This window comes from Schistocerca gregaria, chromosome 3, assembly GCF_023897955.1.
Source record: "Schistocerca gregaria isolate iqSchGreg1 chromosome 3, iqSchGreg1.2, whole genome shotgun sequence".
In the NCBI taxonomy this organism is placed as follows: Eukaryota; Metazoa; Arthropoda; class Insecta; order Orthoptera; family Acrididae; genus Schistocerca; species Schistocerca gregaria.
Window position 1 is genome coordinate 713,496,695 of NC_064922.1, and position 13,666 is coordinate 713,510,360.

General features: G+C 48.2%; 1 protein-coding gene across 1 annotated transcript in view; it reads left to right on the forward strand.

Moving 5' to 3' along the window:
- Positions 1–13,666, forward strand: part of LOC126354381 (solute carrier family 22 member 7-like) — a 181,680-nt gene that overhangs the window by 19,235 nt on the left and 148,779 nt on the right. The window lies entirely within an intron of this gene.

The window sequence follows — 13,666 nt, forward strand, 5'->3', positions numbered from 1 at the left end:
AAGAACTAGAGCTCCAAGCAGTAACAGAAAGCACTGAAGCACAAATCGTTGTTGGTACCGAACGGTTGATGAAACCGCAGATAAGCTCAGCACAAATTATTTCAAACGACCTAACAGTGTTAAGAAGGGGAAGATTAAATACTGTTGGTGATGGCGGTTTTGTTGCAGCTAGAAGTAGTTACCTAGTAGCGATATTGAAGCAGATAATTCCTGTGAAGTAGTGTCGGTAGAGGTTATACTTGACACCCGGAATAAAGTAATAATTGGATCCTTTTACCAATCCCCTCCCCCTCGCATCCCCAAGACTCAGATGATACAGTTGCTGAACAGTTAAAAAAAAAAAACTTCTCTCATCACGAATAGGTACCTCACTCTTACAGTAATAATCGATAGTTCTTTGAATCTACACTCGATCTACTGGAGAAAATACGTATCCAAAACCGGTAGTAGGTTAAGAACATTGTCAGAAATTGCACTAAATGGTTTCTCCTAAAATTACTCTGAGCGATTAATTCAGGAGCCCACTCAAAGTGTAAATGGTTGCGAAAACATACTTGACTTCATAGCAACAAGTAATCCTTAGCAGAAAGGGAGGATCATGACGGATACAGCAATTAGTGACCACAGGATCACTGTAGTCAGACTGACCACCATAACATCCAAATCCACCAAAAGTAAGCGCAAGTGCTCGATTTAATAAAGCAGATAAAAGTTCGTTTGACGCCTTCCTAAGAGACAGCCTCCACTCCTTTCCAACTAACAATGTAAGTGTAGAAAAGATGTTGCTTAAATTCAAAGAAATAATATCTGAGGCATTTGATAGACTTATTCCAAATAAACTAATAAAAAATGGTGCTGGTACACAAATCAGGCCGGAAAACTATTGTAGAAGAAACGGTAGAAAGCTTGCGAAATATAAAGTAACATAAAATTACCAAGACTTGGGAATGTTTTACTGAAGCTCGAAAGTTAGTGCGGCTTCAGTGGGATAGGTTTTTAATAGCTTCCACAGTGAAAATACGTCTCGAAATATCACAGAGGAGCCAAATAAATTCTGGCTGTATGTAAACTACACCAGCAGCAGTGCACAATAAATATCTTCACTGCGCGATACCAATTGTTATATTGCCAATGGCAGGGCCACTAAAGCGGAGTTACTAAACACAGTTTTCCGAAATTCCTTCACCAAAGATGATAAAGGAAATACTATAGAATTACAATCGAGAAAAACTGAAGACCTGCTCTGTGTAGCGAAGAAGCTTAAAGCACTTGATAAAGGCAAGTCTTCTGGTCCATATACTATACCAGCAGCCGTCTTAGATTTTTTTGCAGATGTTTCTGTCATTCAGTCTAGTTAAGTCATCAGAAGTTCAAAGCCATTTACAAAATGACGTATATGCGATAACTGAATGATGCGAAAAGTGGCAATTGTCTCTGGGTAGCAAAAATTATTAAACAATACAAATTTAAAGGCTGTCAATTCGACGATATACCAAGAAAAAAACTACGAACAACTTATGTTGCAATAAACACACAAATAATGTTATGGGAAGGGAAACCAAAGACTGTTGTATTGGCAGAACACTAAGAAGAGGCAATAGGTCTACTAATATGATTGCCTACAAATCCCCCTGTTATTTGTCTGCTACAGTGTTGTTGTGATGTATGGGATCCTTGCCAAACAGGATTGGCCGAGTACACCGGAAAAGTTCAAAGAAGAGAACGCTTTGTACTATCAGTAAAAAGGAGAGAGCTTGTGACAGATATGATAAGCGAATTGGTATACTAGTCATTAAAACAGACGTTTTTCGTTGCGGGGAAATCTTTTCACAAAATTTCCATCAATAACTTTCTTCACTGAATTTGAAAAGTATTTTATTTCCGCCAACCTTCATAGGTTGAAATGATCATAATACAATTAGAGAAACCAGAGCTTGTACAAAATGATTTAAGTGTTCGTTTTTCCACACTCTGTTAGAGAGCGCAAAGGTGGAGAAAGAGTCTGGAAGAGGTTCGAAGAACCCTCTACCAGCCACTTAAGTGTAAACTGCAGAGCAGTCGTGTAGATGTAGGAAATCGTGCCGATTGTGAAGTGCTTGCAGTTCTTAGTTTCCTCTGGGTCCAAAAATCTTAGATACCACGAAAATTCTCGTTTTATGGAAAGAACTCGTGAGTGGCAGTTCAGTGAGACAAAGTTTCGCATGTACGAACTGATGTACACGGCAAGGGATGGAGGATGGGTAGGTTAGTGGCCTAACTCATATACTGCATTGTTGCATTTTAAAATGGAATCATGTATTTTATTCATAATGATTCCAAATAGACTATTTTTAAAAGTTTTTATTACAGAAGAAAGGGTTTCTATGACGGGGTAAGTGAGAGATTAGATAATTCAAAATGTCTTGCTCTTTGCGTCTGAAGTGTTCCCTCCGTCCGTACTCGCAGCTTTTGTGGTACCTCATGAAGGTTCACTTCCAGCCCTGGCTAGAAACCACACACTCTTAATGATGTGCGGCGCGTTACAGAAATTACGCGACTAGCTACTCTGTAGGTTTAATGGGAAACGTTTGTTAGCAGACCCGGATTAATTCTCTGAACTGATACTCTAACAAAATCAGTCTCAATATACGTCACCAGCTTCGTTTTGGCCAGCGAGACAGAATTCACAACAAAATCAATAATTAATGCTTTTTAGTGATCTAACTACTTTCAGAAAGATGCAGAGATTAGACCTCGGAGTGTGAACTCTACAGCCCAAACAGCTTAACAGCTCCTCCAACTGGCTCCAAACAGCTTCTCCTGATGAGCTCCACAACAGCAGAATACGAGCTCACAGGAATTTCACTTCAGACGGCGCCCCCCCCCCCCCTCCCCCCCCCCCCCTTCCTGGGGCCCGGGGATTAGAATATGCCCGAGCTATTCCTGCCTGTCGTAAGAGGCGAATAAAAGAAGTCTCAGAGGTTTCGGTTTTACGTTGTGGTCGCCTGTCAGTTTTGACCTCCATCTTCGTAAATTTTTCTGAAGAGCGAGCCAATTGGGGAAATGCGCCTTACCTGGTGCATTGTGTCACCCGTGCATTGAGATCCTTAGCCCGCTTTCTCGTCGTCGCATTGCAGTCCCGCTCATTCTCCATCTCCTGGTCGAGGACACCTTCCTGGGTGCTTTTTCTACTACGCACTTTGTGTGCTGACGATGACCATGGACTTCTTTGGACCTTGTATCCAGCACGGTAGCCACTCCATTGTGGTGGGGCCGCCATGTACACTGTTGGTTGTAGCCACATGACAATACATGGCGTAGATGCCCATCTCCCTGGGGTATCGGGACTCATGGCAATGGCCATTCTGCCAGGTGGCCCTAACTGAGGCTGGGTGGTGCCCATGGGGAAGGCTTCTGGTCGTTAGGGGTGGCATCAGGGTGGATGACACGCTATGAAGTGTAGTACATCATCTCTTGGCCGTGGTCCTCCTCCAGCAGTTTCTAAGCGGGCAAAGTCTAACTTTAGTCCTAAGAAATACGAGCCTAAATCGTTTCCCTCCCTGGCTACACCAGGACACCAGGGGAGGAACGCCAGGCTAAGGATGGCAGTGAAGCTTATTTGCCCTGGTATCTCATTTGTATGAGAGTTGATGGGGAATCTTTCATGTCAATGAAACCTCGATTTTTTGTGGAGCGTTTGGAGGACAAGTTTGGGGACGTGGAGGACTTGTCCAAAAAGTGCTATGGGTCAGTATTGATCAAACAGCATCCTCTGCCACCATAGGCATTACTCGCTTGTGGTAAGTTCGGGGATGTTTCTGTTACCATCACACCTCATAACAGCTTAAATATGGTAAGGGTTATTATATTCCCCAGGGGCCTCCTTCTGCAGTCTGACGACGAGTTGCACGCCAATGTAGAGTGGCAATGTGTTTATTTCGTCTGGCGTTTCCATCGTGGTCCGAGGAATAATCGGGTTGCCACTGGTGCCTTCATCTTGGCTTTCGAGGGTGACACATTACCGAAGGAGGTGAAGGTGACACGCTACTGCTATGACATCAAGGCATATATCTCTCCCACGATGCGGTGCTTTAAGTGATGGAAGTTCGGCCATATGTCTTCCTGCTGTACTTCCAGCATCACATGTAGAGATTGTCAAGCACATCCCAATACTCCATGTGCCCCACCTCCCATCTGTGTCAAATGTGGAGAGCATTATTCACCTTGCTTTCCAGATTGCAGGATTTTACAGAAAGAGAGGAAAATCATGGAATATTAGACCCTGGACTGACTGACCTACTCTGAGGCTAAGAGGAAATCCTAGCTACATCCTGTGACTATGACCTCCTCTTACACCGCCACTATGAGAACAGTTGTCACCCCATCAGTTCCTCGCATTACCATCACCTCTCAGAACCAGAAGACTACACCTGCCCCATGATGGTAAGGGGCACTTCCCTCCCTGTTACTCCTGTACCACCTACTTTGGGAACAATACCCCCTCCACCCCTCCATCAACCATTGGGGACATCAGTCCCTACTCCCCCAGGGGGTCCACAACTCTTTTGTGGATATGTGCATAGCGAACACAGGACCCCGAGCTAGTGTGGCCCTCTTTCCTTTCCAGGCTGCATACCTTACTTTTCCACATCCTTCCCCATCCCCCGTCTTCCCCCCACCCCCTCACCTCCACCTCTTCCCTTCCCTTTATCCCCCTCTGGGAGTATGTTTAGTGCCTACATCCAAAAAACAACGCTTGGAACTGTTAAACAGTCTCTCTTCTTTGCTTTTTCTGCTGGCAAGTCTCTGTCCTTCCTTTGTCCTTGTCTTTTCCTTATCTCTTCTCTTTGCCCTCTTCTCCGCTACAACGTTTGAGACCTCTCATCTTTCCTTTCCTTTTCTTTGTTCCTCCCTTTCTCTTTTTTCCTCCCTGTACGCATTCCCACACATAGCCGGTGATGGGGTAACACGTAATTCCTTGCCCCGGGTAGACAGGTAGGACACATACATACCCCCTGGTAACGGCCAGACCCAGGGGGCCTGAGCTGGTACCTACCGAAAGTGCTGATTGGTCGCTCCGTCCGTTTCTTGGGAGGTGTGGCCTGAGGTGTGAACAATTACCTAAGGTGGGAGTGCCTTGAGAGAGGGCCCCCACAAGGAAGGAGCGCGCCATCGGAGACGCCGATAATCGTGGGGGATACTTCTTCAATGGTTTCCTCATCATCTACTATGTCTGCTCATAAGCGAATTCTTCCACCAGTGCCACAGATCCTTATTGTTTCTCGGTCAGACAAAGGTCAAGACTTCTCCACAGTCAACCCTTTCATTATTCAGAAAGGTGTCGCCGCAGTTGCAGGTCCTGTAAAGTCTTGTTCCCGATTACGAAATGGCACCTTGTTGTTAGAAACAGTCAGTGACCTCCGGGCTCAAAAATTACTGCGTACTTCATTGCTACACACCTTCCCTGTCTGGGTGGAAGCAAACCGCATTTTAAATCCATCACGTGGGGTGGTTTATACATGCTCCCTCGACGGATTGTCCGACGAGGAAATTCAATACTACTTGTCTAACCAGGGCATAATGGCTGTTAGTCATGAAAAGGGCTGACAAGGACTTGGTTCCAACCGCTACTGTCTTCTTGACATTTGACAGAGTTCAACTTCCATCGAACATAAAAGTGGACTATGAGATAATTTCCGTTCGCCCTTACATCCCAAACCCTACGCTTTGCTATCGGTGTCAGCGGTTCAATCATACCAGCCAGTCATGTTCCAATCCAGCCAAATGCTTTACATGTGGCAAGGATGTCCATGAGAGTGCTTGTCCACCTCTATCCCCTCGTTGCATCAACTGTATGGGTGACCACGTTGCTTCATCTAGAGATTGCCCCATTTTCGAAGACGAACGGCTCATTCAGGAAATTAGAGTGAAGGAAAAGGTGTCGACCTTTGCTGCTCGGATGTTATTCGCCAGTCGAAATCCCACTGTGCCTCAGGCAGGCAAATGCAGCACTGTCCTTGCCTGTCCTCGGCCTACAAAGGAGGCAGGCACGCAGATTTGTGATCTCACCTTTAGTGCCACAGTCGTCAGATCGGCCAGCGCAAAGATCGCCCGTTCAGCCATTCTCTGGCTCACCCTTCATCAGGTTCTGCTAAATCACGAGCCCCAAATTCAGACGCCCTGACTTCCAAAAAAGAGCCTACTCGTGAAGATTTTTTATGTGCCCTGACTTCACAACAATCGATTCCTCCTTCATCTCAACGTCCTAAGAAGGTTAATAAGAAACCTAGTTCCTCTTCTTCTCCGCCACGGCGTGTCTCATCTACAGCACCACCTGGCGGTAACCGCCCTCGGGTGTCTTCTGTGTCACCAAGGCGCATTGCTGGCGGCCACTCAACCTGCCGATCGCTGGTGGCAGGAGCTGCTACCGAACAACTTATGGATCAGGATCTTCTGCCTTTGGCTGAATGACGTTCCACGCTGTCGGCCGCTGGCTCTGAGCAGTGGTTGAGTTGAGGGCAACCTTGGTCACATTCTTTCCTTTTTTCTGTCCACCCTATGTCCATTATCCATTGGAACAACCACGGCATTCGAGCCAATCGGGATGAATTGTCGCTCCTCTTACGATCCTACTCGCCGGTCATCTTCTGTCTTCAGGAAACAAAGCTGTGTCCCCCACGATCGCTTTGTTTTCCCTGTATACATTCTATCGTCCACACCAATGGCAAGAGCTGATCTCCTTCATCTTCTTGGTCAGCTTCCGCCCCCCTATTTGCTGGTTGGGGACTTCAATGCCCACCACCCACTTTAGAGATCTCCGCGTCCTTGTCCACGAGGCTAACTATTGATAGACGTCTTCCACCAGACGGGTCTTGTTTGCCTCAACACTGGGGACCGTAAATTTTTGTCTACCTCCACGACAAACGCCTCTCATTTGGACCTTTCGGTCGGTACTGTTCCGCTAGCTCGGCGCTTTGAATGGTTCGCTCTTGCTGATACACACTCGAGTGACCACTTTGCATGTGTCCTTAGATTGCAACCGCAAATGCCATATATGAGCTCAAGAAGCTGGAAGTTTACCCAAGCCGATTGGACACTTTTTTCATCTCTAGCGACATTCTATGACCGTCACTTTCCTAGCGTCGACGATGAGGTCACTCATATTACAGAAGTTATTCTTACAGCTGCGGAACGTTAAATACCTCGCACCTCCGCTTTGTCACGGCGCCCCCCCCCCCCTCCCTGTTCCTTAGTGGAACGAGGCATGTCGTGACGCAATACGTGAGCGGCGACGTGCTCTCCGCGTTGTGCGCCCCCATCCTACTTTGGCCAATTGTTTCCGCTATAAGCATTTCCGCGCGCGATGCCGTCGCGTCATTCGCGAACTGGGACTTCTTTACTAGCTCATTTAACACCTTCACTCCCTCCTCGGAAGTTTAGAATCGGATTCGACGGTTATCTGGCGCGCCTAGTTTCTCCCCAGTCTCTGGGCTCACTGTCGCGCATGATACCTTAGTGGCCCTGTCGCAATTTCTCACTGGGTCAACACTTTGCTGAAATTTCAATCTCTCCAAATAGCCCGCCAGCTTTACTCCTGAAGAAACGTGCAGCAGATGTGCGACCTCTTGCTTTCTCCTCTCAAAATCGCGAAAGCTATAATACTATTTTCTGCATGCGGGAACTCCAACATGCACTCTCTTCTTCTCGCTCTTCCGCCCTAGGACCGGATGGTATCCACATCCAAATGTTGCTGCATTTATCACACCGTAGTCTGTGCTACCGCCTTCGCCTTTATAATCGAATTTGGACCAAAAGTACCTTTCCCTGAAGATGGCGGGAAGCTATCGTCGTTCCCTTTCCGAAACGTGGAAAGGACAAACATCTCCCCTCGAGCTATCGCCCCATTTATCGCACGGGTAGTGTATGTAAGGTTTTGGGGCGTACGGTGAGTTGCCGTTTAGCCTGGTGGCTGGAGTCCCAAAGTCTTTTAACACCTGCGCAATGCAGTTTCCGAAAGCATCGTTCTGCAGTTGACCGTCTTGTTGCTCTCTCCACTTATATCATGAACAATTCTCAGGAAACGCCAAACAGTAGCCATATTTTTTGACCTGGAGAGAGCATATGATACCTGTTGGAGGACAGGCATCCTCCACACACTATTTTCTTGGAGCTTTCGAGGTCAGCTGCCCCTTTTTCTTCGTGAATTTATGACAGAGTGCACATTTAAAGTGAGGGTGAACACTACTTTCTCCCAAAAAAACGGGGTACCCCAGGGCTCCGTGCTAAGTGTTGTACTGTTTGCCATTGCCATAAATCCAATTATGGATTGTCTCCTTCCCGATGTCTCTGCCCCCCTCTTTGTGAACGATTTTGCGATCTACTATAGCTCTCAACGGACCAGCCTCCTTGAACGACGTCTTCAAGGATGTCTCGATTGCCTCCACTCTTGGAGCACCGAAACCGGCTTCCGCTTTTCTCCCAGTAAGACCGTTTGTGTCAATTTTTGGCGTCGTACAGAGTTTCTTCCGACTTCCTTACATCTAGACCCTGTCAACCTTCCATTCGCGAACGTCGCTTAATTCTTGGGTCTTATGTTTGACAGAAAGTTGTGCTGGTCCTCCCACGTTCCCTATCTTTCGGCTCGCTGTCTGAAATCCCTCAACACCATCCGTGTCCTTAATGGTACCTCCTGGGGTGTGGACCTAGTGGTCCTTCTCCGCCTCTATCGCATCTCAATGCGCTCGAAATTGGACTATGGAAGCATAGTTTACTCCTCTGCTCGGCTGTCTATTCTTCGGCGTCTCGACTCTGTTCACCACTGTGGATTACGTTTAGTGTCTGGAGTTTTTTATACCAGCCCTGTGGAAAGCCTTTATGCTGAGACTGCTGAACCTCCGCTGTCCAATCAGCAAGTTGTCCTACTGAGTCGATATGCAAGCCATCGGTCTTCCATGCCTGCTAATCCGGCCCATGGTATTTTTTCGATTTCGGGTATGCAGCCCGCCCTTCCTCTCTACTACCACCAGGACTCCGCTTCTGTCAACTGCTACGTTCTCCTTTCTTCCACTTTCCTAAAACTTTCATAGCAACTTGGGGTACAGCACCGCTTTGGCTTCTGCCCTGGACCTGCCTGTTCCGTGACCTTTGTCAGTTTCCCAAGAATGGTACCCCTTCTCTTGTTTATCGTCGGGCATTTGCTACTCCTGGTGTTGGGAGTGCCTATCTTGTTGGCGACACCGCTAATCGATTTTGGTTTCCCGACCAGTGTTCAGTTTTTACTGCGGAGCTTTACGCTGTTCTCCAGGCTGAACAATACATCCGTCGTCATCAGCGGATACAGTATATTATATGCTCAGATTCGCTTAGCTGTCTCTCCTCAGTCTCCAAGCTCTCTACCCTGTCCACCCTATGGTCAACCAGATTCAGGATTGCCTCCACTTGTTCCACTTGGGGGGGGGGGGTGGGGGGTGGCGTCTCTGTGGCGTTCCTCTGGATCCCAGGACATGTTGGTATCTGTGGAAACGAGACGGCCAATATAGCGGCCAAGGCTGCAGTCGCTCTTCTTCAGCCTGCTGTTCGCATGGTTCCCTTCGCCTACCTATGGAGTGTTTTATGTCGTCGTGTTGCTCTTTTATGGCATGCACATTGGTCGACACTTCACAATAATAAATTGCGGCACATGAAAGCTCTTCCCTGTGTTTGGGCCTCTTCTTCCAGAACTCGTCGTCGGGAGGAGGTAATGTTAACTAGACTCTGGATAGGCCACTGTCCTTTCAGCCATCGACATCTTTTAAGTGGCGATCCTCCCCCATTTGTCCCCACTGCTCCCAACTGTGGATGGTGAGACACCTTTTACTTGAGTGTCCCTATTTTACTCCGTTTCGCGCCCGTCTACAGCCTGATATGTCTTCCATTTTACCAGATGACACGCACTCAGCCGATCGCGTTCTCGAGTTTATTAGTGTCAGTGAGATGACGTCAGTCATTTGAAGCTCTTTTTGGGGATAAACAACCCCCTTCTATAGTGGTTTTTTAACCTTTCCTTTTTTTTAGTTTCCCCACTTTTTAGTTTTGCTCCCATTGCTGCTGGTTCCCAGTTTGGTTTTTTACCTTTTACTAAGTCACTGGCCAGGCGCTAATGACCGTATCAGTTTTGTGCCCTAAAACCACAACAAAAAAATCAATCCCTACTTGTGAGCTGGAGAAGTGTAAGTCTTCTTTGGCTCCTCTCGCTAGGAAGGGGTCGGGTCCCTCAGTTTACTCCCTTTCCAGGTTTCTGCTAGTGGGAAAGCTGACAACCGCCAGTGGCTGAAGAGCCCAAATGCGGCTGGTCATAGGGCTGCACGCTATCCTCAGTCCCGAACTGAATCAATGAAGTCCTCCCACCCAGAGAAACCCAAGGAGTAGCGAGAGAAATCCAAAAATAGGGGAGTTGTGGTAGCTCCCACACCATCCCTACCTACAAGCTCTGCGTCTGTGGATGAGGTGGAGATTCTGGCGTCTACTGAGGACCTAGACCTCGCCACACCCTCAGATGCAATGGATCTAGACTGCTCAGACAAAAAGTCGGTGGCAGCAGGTGACCATGAGGCATTATTGAATGTTCCATGCCTTCCCAGTCTCACGATGTCATCCTCAAGTGGAACTGCGGTGGTATTTTTCCACTGCCTGGCTGAGCTTCGGCAGCTGTTGAGCTTACACCTTCTTTCTGCATTGCCCTCCAGGACACCTGGTTCCCAGCAATGCGGACCCCTGCCCTCTTCGGCTGTAAGGGGTACTACTGGAACAGTAGCGACTATATCGAGTGTCAGGTGGAGTTTGCGTTTATGCCCTGAACTAATGCTGTAGTGAACCTGTACCTGTTCAAACCCCTCTTGAAGCTGTGGCTGTCAGAATAAGGATGACGCAGGAAATAACTGTCTGCAGTGTATAGCTTGCTCCAGATGGTTGAGTATCCTTGAATGTATTAACTGCACTGTTTGACCAACTTCCTAAACTAACCATTTCTACTTTTGGAAGATTTTCACCCCCATAACCCCTTGTGGGGTGGCACTGTGCTTACTGGCTGAGGCAGAGATGCTGAAACTTTACTGTCTCAGTTCGACCTCTGCCTCTTAAATACTGGGGCAGCCATACATCTCAGTGTGGCTCATGGTAGTTACTCAGCTATTTGATTTATCAATCTGCAGCCCAGGACCTCTCTCATCTATCCACTGGAGAGCATGTGACGACCTGTGTGGTATTGACCACTCCCCCATCTTCCTGTCACTGCCCCAGCGTCAGGCACATGGACGTCTGCCCAGATGGGCTTTAAACAAGGCGGACTGGGAAACTTTCACCTCTGCTGTCACCAATAAATCTTCCCCCACCCCCCATCTGTTAGGTAACATCGATGTGATGGTTGAGCAGGTGACTACAACAATCGTTTCTGCAGCAGAAAACACGATGCTTCGCTCTTTATGGTGCCGCCAGAGAAAGGTAGTCCCATGGTGGTAGCCAGAAGTCGCTGAAGCAATTAAGGAGCGTCAGCTCCTGGGCCAGATCGGATCCACAGTCAGATGATTAAACATCTCTCATTTGACTATAAGCGACATCGCCACATCATCTTCAACCAGATCTGGTGCGATGGCGTCTTTCCACGCAATGGCGGGAGAGCACCATCACTCCGGTGCTCAGACCGGGTAAAAACCCGCTTGATGTGGATAGCTATCGGCCCATCAGCCTCACCAACGTTCTTCGTAAGCTACTGGAACGTATGGGGCGTTGGCAGTAGGTTTGGGACCTGGAGTCTCGTGGCCTGCTGGCTCCACGTTAGGGAGGCTTCCACCACAGACTTTCTACCACTGATAACCACTGATAATCTTGTGTCCCTCGGGTCTGCTATTCAAACAGCCTTTTCCAGACGCCAAAACCTTTTGCCGTCTTTTTTGATTTACGAAAAGCTTATGACACCACTGGCAACATCATATCCTTGCCACATTTTACGAATGGTGTCTCAGAGGCCTGCTCCCGATTTTTATCCAGAGTTTCCTGTCGTTTCGTGCTTTCTGTGTCAGATTTAGTGCCTCCCATAGTTCCCCCCCCCCCTTCCCCCATATCCAGCAGAATGGGGTCCCATGGGGCCCTGTATTGAGTGTATCTCTATTTCTAGTCGCCATTAACGGTCTAGCAGCAGCTGTAGGGCCATGTGTCTCACCCCCTCTGTATGCAGACGACCTCTGCATTTCGTACTGCTCGACCAGTAGTGGTGTTGCTGAGCGGCGACCACAGGGAGTCATCCACAAGGCGCAGTCAGGGGCTCTAGCCCATTGTTTCAAGTTTTCAGCCGTGAAGATGCGTGTCATCCATTTCTGTCGGCGACGTACTGTCCATCCGGAACCAGCACGTTACCTTAATGACAATGCACTAACTGTTGTGGAGACATATCAATTCTTAGGTCTGGTTTTGACTTTCGTTTGACTTGGCTTCCTCATCTTCGTCAGCAAAAATGGAAGTGCTGGCAGCGCCTCAATGCCCTACGTTGCTTCAGCAACACCAACTGGAGTGCAGATCACTCCACGTTGCTGCAGCTCTACAGAGCCCTAGGTCAATCCCACTTTGCCTATGGGAGTCTGGTTTATGGTTCAGTGGAGCCCTCAGCAGTTTGTATACTCGACCCAGTGCACCACTGTGGCGTTTGCCTAGGGACAGGAGCTTTTAGGGCGAGTCTGGTGAGCAGCGTTCTGGTGGGTTGCAGGTTAGGCATGCACAACTGCTGGCCAGTTATGTTGCACCTGTTCGTAGTTCTCCTGCACATCCGAGTTACCGTCTCCTTTTCCCAGCCACGGCAGTTCATCTCTCACATCGGTGGCCCAGGTCAGGGCTTCCAGTTGCATTTTGTGTCCAATCCCTTCTTTCCAAACTGGAGTCCTTTCCTTCACCACCTATATAAGGTCCATTCAGGTACACCACCATGGTGTACATCTAGGCTGCGGCTTTGCCTGGATCTTCCACACTGCCCTAAGGACTCTATTAACCCAACAGCTCTCCGCTGTCACTTCCTCTCGATTCTTGACATGTACCAAGGCCATGAAGTGGTTTACACCGACGGCTTGGTGGCTGAAGATCACATTGGATACTGATATGTCCATGGGGGACATACTGAACAGCATTCTTTGCTTGACGGTTGCAGTGTTTTCACTGCCGGCCTGGTGGCTGGATCTTGTGCTCTTGAGCACATCCATTCATGCCCTGGGGTGTCGTTTCTTCTGTGTACTGACTCCTTGAGCAGCCTACAAGCTGTCGACCAGTGCTACCCTCGTCATCCTTTGGTAGCGACCATCCAGTGGTCCATCTATGCCCTGGAACGGCCCAGTCGTTCAGTGATGTTTATCTGGACCCCAGGCCACGTCGGAATCCCAGGCAACGAACTTGCCGACCAGGTGGCCAAATAGGCTACGTGGGAACTGCTTACGGAGATCGGCTTCTCTTCAACTGACCTGAGTTCAGTACTATGCCGCAAGGTTTTCAGGCTTTGGAAGACTGAATGGTATAACCTCAGTATGCACAACAAACTGTGTGCCATTAAGGAGATTACGAATGTGTGGAAGGCCTCCACGCAGGCTTCTCACAGGGTCTCTGTGGTTCTCTGTTGGCTCCAAATTGGCCATGCTTGGGTGTCACATGGCTGCCTCCTGCGCCATGATGA